This window comes from Protopterus annectens, chromosome 2.part1 (assembly GCF_019279795.1).
Source record: "Protopterus annectens isolate FY-2018-M chromosome 2.part1, PAN1.0, whole genome shotgun sequence".
Taxonomy (NCBI): Eukaryota; Metazoa; Chordata; order Ceratodontiformes; family Protopteridae; genus Protopterus; species Protopterus annectens.
In genome coordinates this window covers 623,415,567-623,434,507 of record NC_056729.1, presented here as the reverse complement: position 1 = coordinate 623,434,507, position 18,941 = coordinate 623,415,567, and the positions used below count along the sequence as shown (strand labels likewise).

General features: G+C 39.1%; 1 pseudogene; it reads right to left on the bottom strand.

The window, feature by feature from the left end:
• Positions 1 to 13,874: 13,874 nt before the first annotated feature.
• Positions 13,875 to 14,682, bottom strand: LOC122794888 (annotated as a pseudogene).
• Positions 14,683 to 18,941: the final 4,259 nt, after the last annotated feature.

Genomic DNA, 18,941 nt, shown 5'->3' with positions numbered 1-18,941 from the left:
AATAATGGTAATGTTTGTTCCTTTTTATCTGATGAAGGGCACCACACCCGAAAGCACTTATCCTTGGCTGTTTTGGTTGTTTTAATAAAGAAGGAGTTAATCCAGCAGTGTCCTGCCATTCTTTTCTCTTTTTGGATTTAGCTGTGGGTTGCTGCTATTCTCCTTAAAGACAGATGATGACGGTGAATAGATTCATAGATTCATAGCTATTCCATGGCTATTGAGTCTTATGACCATTTATGCCTTGCCAGAACCCTCCCTCAGGCTGCATCTCCTTTCTCCAGGTTGGCCACACATGTCAGTCAAAGAGTAAATTTTCAAAAACCCATCCAGTCATCTAGGTTTATGTTCAAAAGAAGATTATGATTCACACGGGTTCCTATTACCTGATCGAATGTTTAGGTTAGTGAATACCTAAAGGTCAATCTGGTAATAGCGAAAGCAAAAAAATGTGAACAGCCGATTTAAGTCAGGTAAAGAATTCCCTTGGCCGTTATGCAGATTTTGCCCCTTTCCCCACTGTAGAGCAATCTCAGATTTGGTATATTTAGTTGGGGGGATGGGGGGCACTGCTCCTCCACAATTTGGGGTGTGGGGGATGAAGCCCCCCACTTCATTTTGGTTTAAATTTGGGGTTTTTTTGTGGCAGGAATTCATTCCCTATGTTAAATCGGCTATTCGCTGTTTTAATTTTTTGATATTACCAGGTCGACGTTTAGGTATTCACTAACCTAAATGTTCGATCGGGTAATATAGACACTATTCACACTGCTTAACGTGCAGTGGAAGCTTATTCCAGAGGTAATGGAGGCGGTTGGTTATAAATCATGTTTATATATCTGTTGGTAAAGATTTAGGACCCTGGTTCTAGTGCTGGTTGATCCATTCGACTTATAGAGATGTAGGAGGTCCAGGACTACTGGGTCTCTAATGACGCATTAAGCAAGATGGAGATCTCCCATCAAAAGTCCAAAAGATGCTGAATCTCTTGATATTTCAACAACTTTAGGTCTGTGATTTTTTTTTTTTTTTTGGTTAGAAATCTTTGGGGTCTTTCTAATTTTTTGATAGGTTTAGTGAAACACATCATGAAGAGGGCATTGTACTTGATAACTTGTTTGATCAATGGTGAGTACAGGAGAGTGATTACCTCTTATACTGATATTCTTTTAGCAATTAGCTATGCTAAATAAGATGATTGCCTAACAATTACTATCACATGATGGTCAAAACAAAGGGAGTTATCAAGTTCCTATGTCTCTGATTACGTTTTCATTGTGTAGTGTTGTGTTGTCCATGGATTCTCTTTATAATCCCGAAATATTGAAATATTGAATTTCCATATCTTGAGACTATAACACCGAAAACTCATAAACCTGAAACCCCAAAACAGTGAAATTTAAAACCACGAACATCACAAAAACAATACACCACACAAACACAAATACACCTACCTCCCAACACTACAACAAACCAAACCAACACACATGAGCACAACAAAACTAACACACACACACACACACACACACACACACACACACACACACACACACACACACACACGCGCGCGCACACACACACACACACACACACACACACACCCTTGCTAAAAGTAGGGGGAAAGCCCCCCTGCACCCCCCCCATATGGGGGGGGCTGAACACCTCCACATCCCCCCTACTTATATATACTAACTCTGTGGTCCCACTAAAAACTGGAAGACAGCAAACCCACTACCACACATTTTACACCCCCTTTACACTAACACACATCACATACATACAAACACAGCCACTCTCAACACTTACACACTCACACTCTTACCTACCTACCCTAACCCACAACTACAACTCCTCAACACACTCACACACACACAAACCTTCCCAAAGACCCTTAAAAAACATTACACTTACCAAATGCGGCATCACCACTGCAGGTTCGAGATTTCCGTATTCGATATTCTGAAGATTCGCTCAACTGCAGATTCGACACTTTGATCTCGAGATACTGAAATTCGATATTTCAGTATTTTGAGATTTCAAAGTGAACCCATTGTCTATACAGCAGAATGAATGGAGGGGTTGTTTAACAAAAGTGATGGTACTCAGCTTTTAGCTTTTAGCTTGAGCCCATTTTTACTACACCAAGAGTTTATTAGTGAGAGTTTATTTTGGAGGATTTGAGGGCTAGAGGGTGACTTCACAACAACAACCAAAGTTATATTCATCAGCAAACTTTGTTAGCCAGAGGTCTTTGCTCTCTGCTTGGAGATCTGAGTAAAGGTCCAAAAAGAAGGGTCCCAGCACAATGCCTTGAGGGACACTCTTAGTCACAGTGTTACTTTCAGATAAGACACTTGCAACTCACACTGTGAGGGTTCTGTTTTTCAGCCAGTTTGTTATTTACCACATATGAGTTGATTTTTAAAGCATTTAGCTACTGTATGATGCCAATATGGATAATGGCATTGAAGGTCTTGGCCAGGTCAAAATATGCCATGTGTACTGCATGGCTATGTCTGCAGCCTTTGTAATCCTTTTGAAGAAGTTTAACAGATTCAGTGGACAGGATCAGCCCTTCACAAAGCCATATTATGCCATATTGCTGGGGTCAAGTCTAATAAGGTTTTCGATATTGCAGTTTAAATACATTCCTTGGCTTTGCAGATGAAGCTTGTAAGGCTAATAGGCCTGTAATTATCTGGGCTGGTTGTAAGGCCATCCTTGTGAAGGCGTCTCATCACTGCAGTGCACAACTCACCAGGGACAAAACCAGCAGCTAAACTTAGGTTAAACAGTTTAAGGAATGGGTCTGTAAGAGCATGTTGAGCATTTATGTATATTGTCAGGTCCCATGGAGGTGTTATCTTTTGTCTTGGTTAGCACTTTAAATACATGATCTTTAGAGATAATAGGGGGAGTAAGCAATTCAGATATTTCAGGGATATGGACTGTAGTCTCATAGGGTGACTTTGGCAATGAATTTGTTTGTATGGATGCTGACAATGTCTGTTGGGTCAGAATAAGAGACATCATTAGGAATAATTATTTTTGGCTTCAGACGCCAGCCTAAGTTCACAGGCTCCTTTAGACAACCTGATAGTCTTTTTCAGTTTTTTGTAATGATTTTGATACTTTCCTTTAGAAGAGAGTTTTGGGTTTGCTATATAATTTAAGTAATTTCTGTCTTTTGCTGTAGACTTTACTTTTGTTAGTGGACTATCAGGATGATTTAAAACAAAGCAAAATAACGTAGCTGGATACTGCTGATGTAAAATACAGTTTATTACCACAGAACAAACAAATCGATACGAGCGCTTTCGGGCTGTTGCCCTTCATCAGATAAACATTTTCTACAGTTAAAAACTCCTTTTAAAAAACACAATAACCAATCAAAATTCAGTAAAAAACCCGCCTTTTACATAATGTAGGCTTAAGGGGGACAACATCATTTAGCCCTGGATCCCTATGTGCTGTTAACTCAAGGATCCATCTAGATTCAGCTAACTCAGTATTTAGTTTTATATCACCCCCTCTATGGGTCAACTTTAAATTTACAATAGCCCTAAATGTAAATTTATGTGTAGGGTAATCCCTAACATGCCTATATAGGGCATTGTGTTCATCTTTATTCCTTATATTAGACATATGCTGAAGAATTCTAGCCTTCAGCATTTGATTAGTCTTTCCAACATAAAAGCTCGAACACGAGCAGCACTCTGCTATGTAAACTACATCTGTGGTCCTACAAGTCGCCCTGCCCTTAAACAAAAACAACTTACCATTAGTAGGGTGTCTGAACTCTACCACTTTTTTTAATATGTCCACAAGCCTTGCAAGAACCACATGGAGTGGTCCCCGCGGTTCCCTTAGATCTCACACTCACGGGCAACTTCCTTTCCTTACACAACATGTCCTTTAAATTCCTATTTCTCTTATAAATAAACTGAGGACGAACTCCCACCATTTCTCTCAAACCTTCATCACTGGCAATTATATTCCAGTTGTTCCGTATGATGTCACAAATCCCTCTAGAATCACTACCGTAGGTAAGCGCCACCTTGTGACCATCAAGTCTAGGAACATTAACTGCTACTCTATCAACTGCGTTGTGTTTTGGATCTAACCATGGTCTATATTTGTTATGCCTAAGCGGTTTATTCTTCACTATGATGTCACCAACCATCCTCTCATTATAACCCCTGTTAGAAAAACAGTCACTAAGATAACGAATCTCCTCTTCAAACTGTGTGTTATCTTTACTAATCCTAGAGATTCTACTCAGTTGACCTTGTACTACATTGGGAAAGGTGTGCCTAGGATGCATGCTATCGTATGATAACAAAGTATTCCTCCAACACTCTTTTCTGAACAGTTTTGAAGAAAAGCCATCCCTGTTTTGTATCAGGCATACATCTAGAAAATCAATGGCTTCTCTTGAGGTCTTCACACTAAATCTAAAGAAAGTGGTAGTAGTGTGAAGATAATCAATGAACTTATATAGATCCTCACTAGCCCCCTTCCATAAAACAAATATATCATCTACAAAACGCAGATACATAAACAGTTGTTTTCTCCAAACATGATCACAAAACACATGTACCTTCTCCCAATGGGAGAGGACAAGATTAGCATATGTATTGGCACAGGGGGTGCCCATGGCTATCCCCTGTGCCTGCCTATACACATTGTCTGTCCCTTGAAAGATGTTATTTTCCAATACTAGGGTCAATAACTCCACTATCAGCTCTACCTTGTTGTATGGAAGTCCTAAAGTGTCTAGAAGCGCCTTAACCGCCAGTAGCCCATAATCATTATTAATAACTGTAAATAAATTATTGACGTCCAAAGTGGCCATCAGGTAATCCCCTGTCAAATCTTCTTGTTTAATATTACCAATTAAGGTAAGATAATGTCCTGAATCTAATAAAACGTGCTCCATTGATTCTACATATGGTCTAAGGGTTACTTCTAACCAAATAGATATGTTCTCAGTGACCCACCCCCTGCCCGATACAATCAGTCTAAGAGGTGGGTCAATTAAGCTCTTATGTACCTTAGGAAGAGCTTTAAAGACAGGGGTTAGCGGTTTGTCAATAAGTAAGAAATCTAATTGCTGTGGTGTAATCAACATACTGTCACATAAAACCCGCAGTTTATTATGAACTCTATCAATAGTTCTTCTCACATCTATCGGATTAATGATAGTATATGTCCGTACATCGGATAATAAAACATTTAATTTGTTGATGTACCAGTCCGTATCCAAAACGACCACAGAACCCCCTTTATCAGCCTTTTTAATAGTGACATCAGTATACTCACTAAGGCTGGCCAAAGCCAGTCTTTGTTCACTTGTTAAATTATAATATCTATCTCTATCACTCTGCTGAAAATAACGTATTAAATCATGATCACATTGGTTAATAAACAGCTGTAAGGCCGGTGTTAAAGCCGGTACAAAGCTGCTAGGCTTTCTCAAGTTGGATTGAATATTAGCATTAGTACCAAATAGTTTGCTTAACATTAAGTTACGACAGAATGACATTATATCCAATAGTACCTCTTGATAAGTACACTGCTTACTGGGAACGAACGATAAACCCTTATTCAATACTGCCAATTCACATTCAGTTAAATGGCGTGAAGATAAATTAAAAACAATATCATCATGCTTACAAAAAGTCAATCTAGAGTCCATCTTTTCTTCAGAAGGTCCCTGTCGTCGCTGAGCGAACGTTTCCATGGGCCCTTCTTTTTCACCTGTACCGGTAACATGTCCAGAAAATGGTTTTGTGAAGGTCTAATCTTTGGCCGTGCCCCAGATTGTGTGCTATCATTAAAAGCAGTCAATGTATCAGGACCCGCAAGCTCATGTTCAAAAACTGCCCATAGGGATCCAGGGCTAAATGATGTTGTCCCCCTTAAGCCTACATTATGTAAAAGGCGGGTTTTTTACTGAATTTTGATTGGTTATTGTGTTTTTTAAAAGGAGTTTTTAACTGTAGAAAATGTTTATCTGATGAAGGGCAACAGCCCGAAAGCGCTCATATCGATTTGTTTGTTCTGTGGTAATAAACTGTATTTTACATCAGCAGTATCCAGCTACGTTATTTTGCTTTGTTTTGGATTATTATATACGTTAGCTGGGTTTTGGCAGAGCCATGACCTTTGCATCTTGGACTTTTGCTTTTGTTTGGGGTCATTGTTGCTATGCATGCTGAAGGAAATGTTCCAGCGTTAGCCGCTGAGATTGAGGGAGGTGAGAATGCTTCACCAGGAGGATGGTGTGCGAAGCGTTTCACATCCTCAGTAAATCCATTTCTCAATTTAGGTTTCAGCGTAAGACAAGGGATACAACATAATGCGACTATCCCTGTGGCTATGGACAGAACCTTTGACGATAGTTTAAGAGATTTGAGTTACAAAGTTACTAGACTTCAGCGTTTGCAGTGGCAAACTTTTCATCTGGAAGCGTGTCTTGATTATGGCATCGTACCCCGTGGGATGCGCGTACTATGTATGCCGACCCAAGGGGACAGGTATCCTGAACTTTTAGCAAGATGGCAGTCCATCAATATTAAGACCAGTTATCTCTATATGGACTTGCTAAATGACTTCTTTGCCAAAGAGATTGATGTACTCAGAAAGGATGTTCTATCGTTGCAACAAAAATTGGAGAGCGGTTATACCGAGGTTTGGTGCAGGGCAGTTTTTGAACATGAGCTTGCGGGTCCTGATACATTGACTGCTTTTAATGATAGCACACAATCTGGAGCACGGCCAAAGATTAGACCTTCGCAAAACCATTTTCTGGACATGTTACCGGTACAGGTGAAAAAGAAGGGCCCATGGAAACGTTCGCTCAGCGATGACAGGGACCTTCTGAAGAAAAGACGGACTCTAGATTGACTTTTTGTAAGCATGATGATATTGTTTTTAATTTATCTTCACGCCATTTAACTGAATGTGAATTGGCAGTATTGAATAAGGGTTTACCGTTCGTTCCCAGTAAGCAGTGTACTTATCAAGAGGTACTATTGGATATAATGTCATTCTGTCGTAACTTAATGTTAAGCAAACTATTTGGTGCTAATGCTAATATTCAATCCAACTTGAGAAAGCCTAGCAGCTTTGTACCGGCTTTAACACCGGCCTTACAGCTGTTTATTAACCAATGTGATCATGATTTAATACGTTATTTTCAGCAGAGTGATAGAGATAGATATTATAATTTAACAAGTGAACAAAGACTGGCTTTGGCCAGCCTTAGTGAGTATACTGATGTCACTATTAAAAAGGCTGATAAAGGGGGTTCTGTGGTCGTTTTGGATACGGACTGGTACATCAACAAATTAAATGTTTTATTATCCGATGTACGGACATATACTATCATTAATCCGATAGATGTGAGAAGAACTATTGATAGAGTTCATAATAAACTGCGGGTTTTATGTGACAGTATGTTGATTACACCACAGCAATTAGATTTCTTACTTATTGACAAACCGCTAACCCCTGTCTTTAAAGCTCTTCCTAAGGTACATAAGAGCTTAATTGACCCACCTCTTAGACCGTTTGTATCGGGCAGGGGGTGGGTCACTGAGAACATATCTATTTGGTTAGAAGTAACCCTTAGACCATATGTAGAATCAATGGAGCACGTTTTATTAGATACAGGACATTATCTTACCTTAATTGGTAATATTAAACAAGAAGATTTGACAGGGGATTATCTGATGGCCACTTTGGACGTCAATAATTTATTCACAGTTATTAATAATGATTATGGGCTACTGGCGGTTAAGGCGCTTCTAGACACTTTAGGACTTCCATACAACAAGGTAGAGCTGATAGTGGAGTTATTGACCCTAGTATTGGAAAATTACATCTTTCAAGGGACAGACAATGTGTATAGGCAGGCACAGGGGATAGCCATGGGCACCCCCTGTGCCAATACATATGCTAATCTTGTCCTCTCCCATTGGGAGAAGGTACATGTGTTTTGTGATCATGTTTGGAGAAAACAACTGTTTATGTATCTGCGTTTTGTAAATGATATATTTGTTTTATGGAAGGGGGCTAGTGAGGATCTATATAAGTTCATTGACTATCTTCACACTACTACCACTTTCTTTAGATTTAGTGTGAAGACCTCAAGAGAAGCCATTGATTTTCTAGATGTATGCCTGATACAAAACAGGGATGGCTTTTCTTCAAAACTGTTCAGAAAAGAGTGTTGGAGGAATACTTTGTTATCATACGATAGCATGCATCCTAGGCACACCTTTCCCAATGTGGTACAAGGTCAACTGAGTAGAATCTCTAGGATTAGTAAAGATAACACACAGTTTGAAGAGGAGATTCGTTATCTTAGTGACTGTTTTTCTAACAGGGGTTATAATGAGAGGATGGTTGGTGACATCATAGTGAAGAATAAACCGCTTAGGCATAACAAATATAGACCATGGTTAGATCCAAAACACAACGCAGTTGATAGAGTAGCAGTTAATGTTCCTAGACTTGATGGTCACAAGGTGGCGCTTACCTACGGTAGTGATTCTAGAGGGATTTGTGACATCATACGGAACAACTGGAATATAATTGCCAGTGATGAAGGTTTGAGAGAAATGGTGGGAGTTCGTCCTCAGTTTATTTATAAGAGAAATAGGAATTTAAAGGACATGTTGTGTAAGGAAAGGAAGTTGCCCATGAGTGTGAGATCTAAGGGAACCGCGGGGACCACTCCATGTGGTTCTTGCAAGGCTTGTGGACATATTAAAAAAGGGGTAGAGTTCAGACACCCTACTAATGGTAAGTTGTTTTTGTTTAAGGGCAGGGCGACTTGTAGGACCACAGATGTAGTTTACATAGCAGAGTGCTGCTCGTGTTCGAGCTTTTATGTTGGAAAGACTAATCAAATGCTGAAGGCTAGAATTCTTCAGCATATGTCTAATATAAGGAATAAAGATGAACACAATGCCCTATATAGGCATGTTAGGGATTACCCTACACATAAATTTACATTTAGGGCTATTGTAAATTTAAAGTTGACCCATAGAGGGGGTGATATAAAACTAAATACTGAGTTAGCTGAATCTAGATGGGTCCTTGAGTTAACAGCACATAGGGATCCAGGGCTAAATGATGTTGTCCCCCTTAAGCCTACATTATGTAAAAGGCGGTTTTTTTACTGAATTTTGATTGGTTATTGTGTTTTTTAAAAGGAGTTTTTAACTGTAGAAAATGTTTATCTGATGAAGGGCAACAGCCCGAAAGCGCTCATATCGATTTGTTTGTTCTGTGGTAATAAACTGTATTTTACATCAGCAGTATCCAGCTACGTTATTTTGCTTTGTTTTGGATTATTATATACGTTAGCTGGGTTTTGGCAGAGCCACAACCTTTGCATCTTGGACTATCAGGATGATTTATTTTTTAATTTTCCATGATACTTGGCTCAGTTAAAGACTGATATATCTATGCATTTTTCTAAATGGATGTAGAATTACTTAGTGAAACTTGTTGGATTAAGAAGTGCGTGTGCCATTTTGTTTTTGCAGATGGTTTTAAGTTTCTTTATGTGAAATTTGCAAAAATTTGAAAGTTGTATTGTATTCTGTTAGTAAGTATAATGGTGTTACATTGGTGTTGTTTTGATATTGTAGTGTAAGGGGTTGGCTTGATCCTTTATTGTGAATGGATTCAATGGAGCTAAGATGGACATTTCTGTACTGTGTAGCAAAGTTTCTGTTACTGTTATTTGAAAAGGAATGGCCTGTGAAGCTAAGATTTGTTATAAGACTGGTTAGCTGTTTTATCTCTTTCCAGAAGCTTTTTGGTGAGGTGTAGAGGGCATTTTGCTTCTGTCTGAAATAGTTCACTTTGGCATTGTTAGCAGTAATTCTACTTGACTTTTAAATCATTGGTATGTGATTTGTTGGTATGTATTACATAGCTCAGTATTACTGGGGCTGCTCTACAATTTTTTTAAAGCAAAGTCCCTCTTATGCAAGTTTTTTTTAAACTCAGATATTTGCCAATGGCAAATCTGTCTCCTAAGTCTTCAGCAGTTTAAAGAAAAATAGATTCTTGTATTTTGACCAGTAGGTTTATAAAATAAGTTAAGGCTTCCTTGAAGCTATAGAATTGCATACAGTTTATGGTTTGTAGCTTGGCATATTGGGTTTTGTTCTTAGATTCAGGTTCTAGCCTAAGTATTACTATTTTGGGTGGCTTTTTTTACAGGTTTTAAAATACCACAAAGTAATAATTGGACAATGGTAACTTAAGCAGTTGAGAAGAACAAACACCAGTACAAATCTATGATTTATGTTAGTAAGGGTAAGGCCAATGGCTGAGTGTTGAGCACTTAATGGACTGCTCTCATTGGATGCTTTGCTATTTGGTATAACCCTTTCTGAAGTAGAGTTTTATACAGCTGGAGTGTATCTAGACCTGAGGCATTTATATTAAAGTCACTGTGAACTATTGCATTATGTGGTATTTCTCTGGAAATGTTTCATTTAAGAGAAGTTGCATGCAGGTTGGAGAGGAAGGAGGTGGTATATAGACTGAAGGTACATGTAGGTGTTTGTGGCATTTTAATGGTAGTTTAGTATAAACCTAGTGTGTATATTTGTTCAGTATATTTAGAGTATTACTATAATCTTCTTACACAGACAATGTAGGCCACAAACCATGATCCCAATCTGCGGGATTACTATAGTTGTTAAGTTCGCACATTCATAGGTATGATCTTGTCTAGGAGACTATTGAGGATCATGGCCCAGTTTTCTATTGCCCCAGAGCACTGTCTGGGTAAGTGCCTTGCTGAGAATCACACAACAGGCAAATGAAGACAGAAGTAATCAAACCCTGAACTACATAAGCAACTAGTTAATAGGTTCATAGCCTTAATCCTCTGAGTGAAATGCCAGTCAGTAGATGAAATCATCAGGCAATTGTCATCAGCCCTTCACCAGTTAGGATTAATTCAATTTAGTCTGCATTATTAGCACCAATTAATTCCAGTTATTAGGTTAAATAATAAGAAATTAAAAAAACAAATAACAATGTAGTACAAAGAGTGCACCAGTGCACAGAATCAACAAGCAACATCTGTGTTATCTTGCTGACTCTGATATCACCCAATTTTCTTGGAGTTCCAGGAAGGAAAAATTGCATAATGTTACAAAATTCTCAGACAATGTTTAATATAGACACTACAAAGCCATTATCCCATAAATTAACAAATAAACTCTAAAGTTGCATTCATAAGAGACTCGCTACTTTACTGCATAATATTTACATTCCTAAAATACCAAAAAGCTAATGAAGGCATGAATAGAAGAGAATGATACAAATCTAGTGATACTCTTTTACATATTCAAGAACCTTCTGAGATTAAAGAAGTACACATTCCTTTTAAGTTTACAGTTTTTGGTAACACCCCTAAGTTTTTTTTACAACTCCTTTTTAGGTCTTCCACAGCTAACTGTCAGCTGCTCTTAGTTTCTTTCCTTGTCCAGTGAGTCTAATGCACCAACCTTTGCCTCCCCTGGGCTAATACTAATCAATGCCTGGGGCTGATGAGGCAAACGAGGACCCTGGGGCAACATCACACTGTTGCTGGGGAGTTTTTCCTAATATTTTTCTAATATTTTTCCACAACACTACATGTGCCCAGTAACACAGTAACACATAGAGGTTGGGACATGCAATTTGGCATCAGTGATCAGTGTTGAGCTCCCCTCACTTTTCCAAGGGGCTGATATCAGCATGACATCCCACCCACCCTCAGACAGCAACTTGCACCTGTTTACCTGGTCTCCCCAGGAAAGTTGAACCATGGCAGTGTGCCCAGAGTATGTACACTTACCCCCTGGATGGGGATAATCATCTTCCCCTGCCAGTGCCTTAGCAGTGAGAAATCCTAGCATCAGCAATCTCTTTTGAATACCCAAGTGCAGAAGAAGCCTTAGGACTTTCCTTTCATACCTTCATATTGCCGGATCTGTATTCAGCTAAAAAAACAAATTGAGAACAAAGCTTTTTAGCCTTTGAATAAGCTAATTAGTGTTTATATTACACAGTAAGGAGATAGTAAACTTAGCTCCACTAGGCAGCAAAAGGCAGGTCTTGACCTAGTAGAGAGCTCCACATTTGATTCAGATAGGTGTGCTACTGAAGAAGGTGCCAGGAAGAGATAAAACACACACACACACACACACACACACACACACACACACACACACACACACACACACACACACACACACACACACACACACACACACACACACACACACACACACACACACACACACACACACACACACACACACACACACACACACACACACAAAAAGAAGAGAATGTTTAAGATACAGTACAATGGAAACATTAATATATGTTTGTTACTTGTATTTCTGTTCATATTTTTGGTAACTATGTTACACATTATAGGTGTACATCTCTAAACATCCTTCTGCACTACATTCAACCACATATATCTCTGAGGTCAACCGCATATGCATCCCAGGTCAAGTGCAATCTCAGATCAAGTGCATCATGGCTCCCAAGCATACCAAAACTAGTCCCCCCAACATGAAGGATGATTGTGTGAAAGGCTCTTATTTATAGAACAGACTGTGTAAGGTGATCAATTACATGATTTCAATTGTACTCCAGGGATTACTTTCCAAACAACCCCTAAGCTGGCTTAGTCTAATGAGTGTTTTGCCCCACTCACTCGAATTGAAGTTTTTGCCTGAGCTCACAAAATGAAGGATTGTTCCATGATGAGGATGGTCCTTGTACCTGGAAACAAATGAAATTTGCATGACATTAGTTGAGGGTTTGCTGTCATTTGCTTTTTAAGTACGCATTGGAGAACCACCTGTATAACCTTTTGAGAACTTCTGTGGACTGTCCTGAAGCAGTTATATCAGATGTTCAGCCAATTCTGAATGAGTGGGAAGTGTATGGTCTAAGGTAAATTCATAAGTGTATAAAGAGTTATCTGAGTTGGTGTGTGTGTCCTCTGGTTTGTGATCTTGGAACCTTCCCTGGATCAAAATAAATCAATGATGGCATTTGAATGTGGGATTAAATCCCTAAGTATTTCACCTCAAGGAACCAGACAGTTGAAGAGGTAATTGTCTCTCTGTAAAGTTACTTGATGGCCATAACCTTGCTGGTCTGTTTTTGATCTGTTGACCCAAATTACGACTGACTCCTGCATGGAAACTATATCTGTCCATTTGAGGCTGTCAATCACTTTTCTGACTCTGACAGCACAAAAGTATAGCCAGGAAAATAGCATGGCCATTAAGCAACAACTGTAATATGAATCAGAAATAACATGTAAGCTAACCATGATGGATTTCAATGATGCTGAACCTATGGGACACCTTCTGTCATGTTTTGTACTCTTCTTGTAGGTTCATAAATTAGTACTAGGCTAACTGCCCTTGTGGGCTATTTTAAGCCTAGCCAATTACCCCAAGTGATTATCAAATCTTGCACTTTGTGTCTCTAAGGTAAAACCTTAACTATTATGCCAACCTCGCTCCTCATATGACTTTCTTCTCATTATCTTTCTTGATTTGATGTTACAGAAAAACATTTTATATCAACCAAGAAACAATGTTTAACTCACTGTGTGAGAACCAATGAAATTATACCAGTACATCTTTATGCACGTTTTACAGCTATGAAATTCTGATCTTCAGATATAAGCATACAATTTGTTCCTTTATAAAAGGAGGATGGGCAAAAAAGCAAATCCTCCCAGCTGCACATATTGAAAGCAGGTGCCCCCATTATCAAAGCTTTCAGAATCACCATATTCTACCTTTAATACCCAAATCTTCTTAGAGTCTGGCTTAGTCTCCACCACTCACGATGAGAGTCTCCCCAGATGTATAGAAAGCATAAGAAAAGCAAAGGAAAGACACTGCACTGGCACATTCCTCTGGGTTCCCAGCCCTCTTCAAAGACAATTTTTCATTTACCTCTTTCATCAGATCTGGATTTTGCCACAGATATGTACTGAATCTGGTCTTGTTGAGTCCATGTGCAGCACAGTTCAGACGAATATTCATGGGACCAAACTCATAAGCCAGGACCTTGGTCAATCCTAGAAGGGCAGTTTTACATACACAATAAGGACCAATACCCAGTGTGGGATTGTAACCAGCAATAGAGGATATTAACACAATGGAACCACCACCGTATTTCCACATATGAGAAACAATAAGGTTTAATAAGAGGAAGACTGCTGTCAGATTTACATCAAGTATCATCTTTACTAGCCTTTCTAGGTGATCTTCATTTCCCACATGGCAATCGATTCCTGAAACATTAAGACTGTCAGACTTCAGCCGTGCCAATTCTGTATCAGCATGTTCCTGTTTCCTGTGTTCGACTGCTTATTACAACATGGGCACCTTCTTGTGCCAAGTGTTGTGCAATAGCTAGACCAATCCTGTAAGTAGCACCAGTAACTGCTGCTACTTTCCCTTTATGCACTTCTCTTGAAGCTGTCGTTCCAATGGTCTGCATATTTATGAACAAGAGGACACAAAATGAGGAGAAAGTCTGCTGTGAAACTGCAGGACTGTCTAAGTTTGCCCAACTCCATATAACTGAACTTTGATCCATATTAAAGCTGTTGCTCATTGGTACACAGGATGTCAAGAAACTTCTCCATGGCCAAACCTCTGAAAACTCTATTGACTATCTAATGTTTAGTGAAGTTGGGGATGTCAGATATTCTGTCAAATAAGCTTATGGTTGGTAGGTGGATTCTGACTGTACCTGGGGAGAAGCCCTTGTAATTACAGTGGTGTAGGTAGCATAGAATAATATGGAACGACTGCTGCTGATCTTGATTTTCTAAGCTACTGTAAAAATGGCCAAAATGCTCTGTTGGTATTTTTAGTCCATGACTTCCAAAACCAAGGTGTTGTTATTCTTCTCCAGTCATCTAAATTCTTCCCAGAATTAGGGTGGGGAGTAAATCTGATTGTGGAGCCAACCTTTTGAAATGCTGAATCTGTAATAGAGAAAGTGCATCAGCTAGTTTGTTTTTTAGATATATTAATGTCTTCTGCTGTGAAAGAGATGTCGCTATTCAAAGAAATTTGAAGCAGAAGCCTTAAAATATAATTGACCCCAAATTTTTAGAAGACTTTTTGGTGAGTACCTCAACTACTGCTTTGTTATCTGATATTACCCACCTGTTTCTGCTTCTGAGAAGGCCTTGATGTACCTGTATTGAGACCCATATTGGAAAAATTTCTAAAAATATGATATATCTCCTGCTAGATTTAGACCAGTTTTGTGGCCATAGTTCAGAGAACCACTGACCATTAAAATAACCTGCCATGTCAAATTTTCCTGAGGCATTTGTGAACAATTGTATGTTTTATTTGATACCCAATTGTCCTACAAGAAAGCTATAAAATTGTAATCCAGGAAAAAGCAGGGTCAAGATCTGTGGTCTTCTCTGACTCTGCTGTTAATCCTGATCCTGTGATGTTTCTTGCAGCCTCCTCATAAAAGGTCTGCTAATGACCTTTTGAATGTTCTGCCAGGTGCTATTGCTTGACATGCAAAACTGAGGAGACCTAACAGCTCCATCACCTGTCTGACGGTTACCCTTTTAATCAACAAGAAGCTGCCAACCACTTTGGAAACCTTGTTAATAATTTTCTTTGTAAGCGAACACACCCTTTTTTGGTATCTATCTCAATGCCCAGAAATGTTAACACCTTAATTGTCCCTTTTATTTTATCCTCAGCTAGAGGGATACCTACTGAATTGCATAGCTTGATGAAAACCCGAAGACCTTCTTTGGTTTGTGTTTCATCTTCTCCCATGAATAAAAAATCATCCAGGTATTGAACTCTGGAACAAGAAGTTCCAGCACCAAATGAGAATCTTGCTGAAACCGTCAAACAGTGATCAAGCCACAGAGCAACCCACTGGCATGGCTGTGTCAAAAAAGTACATGTCATTGAATTCCATTCCTAACCTGTGCCAGTCCTGGGGGCAGACGGGTAGAAGACAAAATGTGGATTGAATGTCCATGTTTGCAAGCCATGGATCTTTTATTCCTTTAGTAATAGCTACTGCATCATCTAAGGAAGCATAATAAGCTTTGAAATCTTTTTTATCTATTTCGTCATTTAATAAGAGACTTTCTGGGTGTGATAGATGGTATATTAAATGGTGCTCATGTTTTTTTTCTTGGGGACCAGGCCTGGGGGAAATGATACACTGGTCAAATGCAGGTGCCTGGAATGGGCCCATAATCCACTCATGTTGAATCTCCTTAGAGATGAGAAACTGGACAATCTGGTCTTTCCCTATTGTAGATGTTACATTTTATGTCATGAAAGTTTGTTTTGCATGTTGGATCTTATGGAGAAACTTCTTGTGAAACCTCCAGTGATCAAGTTGGTGACTGTCTGGTCTGGGTAGTCCTTTTAAAGGTTTTTGAGAACCTCTCTTTTGACTGGAGAATCTTTTCAATTTATTTCATCTGAATGTCTGAAAATTGCTGAGTCTGTTAAGGCAATGAAAATATGTTTTACCCTGTCTGTTGTTGCCTCTGGGTTGAAGTGGGCCATGATTTGCAATTGACTTGAACTGGGGGCACCTTTGGGATCCTTGTGTCAACATCTCGAGGCCAGGTGTCTCCTTGTATAAGCTTTACAAATGTTTGGGAACTTGGATGCAGGCCACCTGCAGTACATTAATTAAAAGTCCAACATGCTTTGCCTTTGTTGACTATGTTTGTTTTTTTTTGTTTAGCTGTCTACGATCTGAGTTAATCTAACCATGTCATCTTCATTAAGTGATTCAATAAGCATCTCTAAATACTCATCCATATCCCCCAGTTGTTCTTCCCCTAGATTTTCAGGTGCTCTTGATGGCTCCATACCTGCAGGGGTATACTGAATATTGTCCTTGGGGTCCTGAAGTGTTGACTCTTTCCTGTTCTTCTGTCTAGGTCTTTTAGGAGCTGGACCCCCTCTGTGTTGACTGGTTCATTGCTTGGGCCTGATGATAGCTTCATGTTCATCTGCACTGATGGCTTCTTCAGAAATTTGATTCCACCTTTGTTTAAGCTCTTGTATTAAAGCCATAAAGGAGATCCTAAAAGAAAATAAATATTTGTACAGTACCACTGTATTCCCATGGCATAAATTGGTAAGTATTTAACTGTCTATCTACTGGCTGGGTTTTTTAAGCTGGATAATAGTGATGTGTGTAGCAACTGTAGTGGTATGTGGGGAAACTGTGTGTTTCATGCCATTGTTGTCAAGGTTAAATATTTTATTATATATGTGTGTGTGTATTTTCTTTAACTGCTTAAATGTTTTCTCTCTCTTTTTTTGAAATGGGGTGGGTAAGGTGGAGGGAGAGATGCTTTCATAGCCTTCCAGCTACATGATGTGGAACTCTACCTCTCATAATGTGAAACAAATGGACCAGATGTGGAACCTTACTGGCATGTTACTGACAACTTAAATGAGGAAGCTTGCAGGATAAATACAATGAGTTACTTTGCTGTTATAAAAATTCTTTTGTGTCTTAATATGGTTCAGAGTTATTTGCCATGGATGTCAGTTAATGAATTAACAGTAAATGTATGGCAGACCCTTTTGCTGTGAAACAATGAGTAACATGGACTTTTAACCATTCAAAATGAGAAATGTCCTTCGTAATGAGGTGCACCTACGAGGTATGGTTACCTTAACTACTCCCCTTCAACTGTAATTCATATTTGTGGCTTCTAACACTGTGGTTTTGCCTGTCTAAAATTAAACCTTTTATTTAGGTTGCAAACCCCTATTTGTGGTATACCTGCTGTTAGTTCTAAAGAGTTCATGGCTCCAGAAGTATCAGGCTGTGGGGGACAGAGTACCTGTACTAGGAGTGGGTGGGCATACCTGCAGTTGGCTTGCCCTTGTGTACTTTGTGTTTTTTTTCTTTTCTGGGGTGTAACATTTTTATGGTTTTAACCTGGCCTTTGTATAATGTGGGGGGAGGGAGTAACTCTACTAAATAGTGGTGGAGAGAGAGATAGAATGTTGAGAATATAAATATCTGTTATGCCAGAGAAAAAACAGCCCCTTTAGATTAAGGCTGAGGAGTAGTGTTGTGAACAGCCCTGTTGGGAGTTATGGCTAAATATGAGGGCATACTGTACTAAATGCTGGTGGAAATCCAGATCAGGAGTTACGGCTAAGTAGGAGGGTGTACTGTACTAAATGCTAGTGGAAATCCAGATCAGGAGTTACGGCTAAGTAGGAGGATGTACTGTTTTACATGATGGTGGAAAGTCAGATCAGGAGTTAAGGATAAGTAGGAGGGCATGGTGTATTAAATGCTGGTGGAAAGCCAGATCAGGAGTTATGACTAAGTAGGAGGACATAGTGTACTAAATGCTGGTGGAAAGCCAGAGTGCTGAAATATATGTCTCACTACATGAGAAAACTGTCCTTCTAAAAAAAACTGAAGAGAATAGAAGCTACATTAAGAAACTGTTTCCCCATGACGGAAAAAGGTAAGAAAGAGTTATACCTGTAGCAGTGGGATGCCCCAACTATGTATATTCATCTCCTTGACAGTTAACTGTTTGCTTCATTCATTTAATTAATAGATTAAAACTTGCATTATATTTTAATTTCTGTATGCACAGGGTCTATATCACTTTGTCAAATCACTATTTAGCAAACATCTCTTCATCAAGTAACTATTGAAGCTTCCCTGACCAGGAATTGAACCTGGGTTGAGGCAGTGAGAGCACTGAATCCTAACCACTAAACCACCAGCAACTTCTCAGAGAACAAACTCTTTGTCAAACTAAGTTTTCAGTGAAAACTTTCCTAGGGCAAAACAATGGTTGGCCACCATCTGGAATTTGC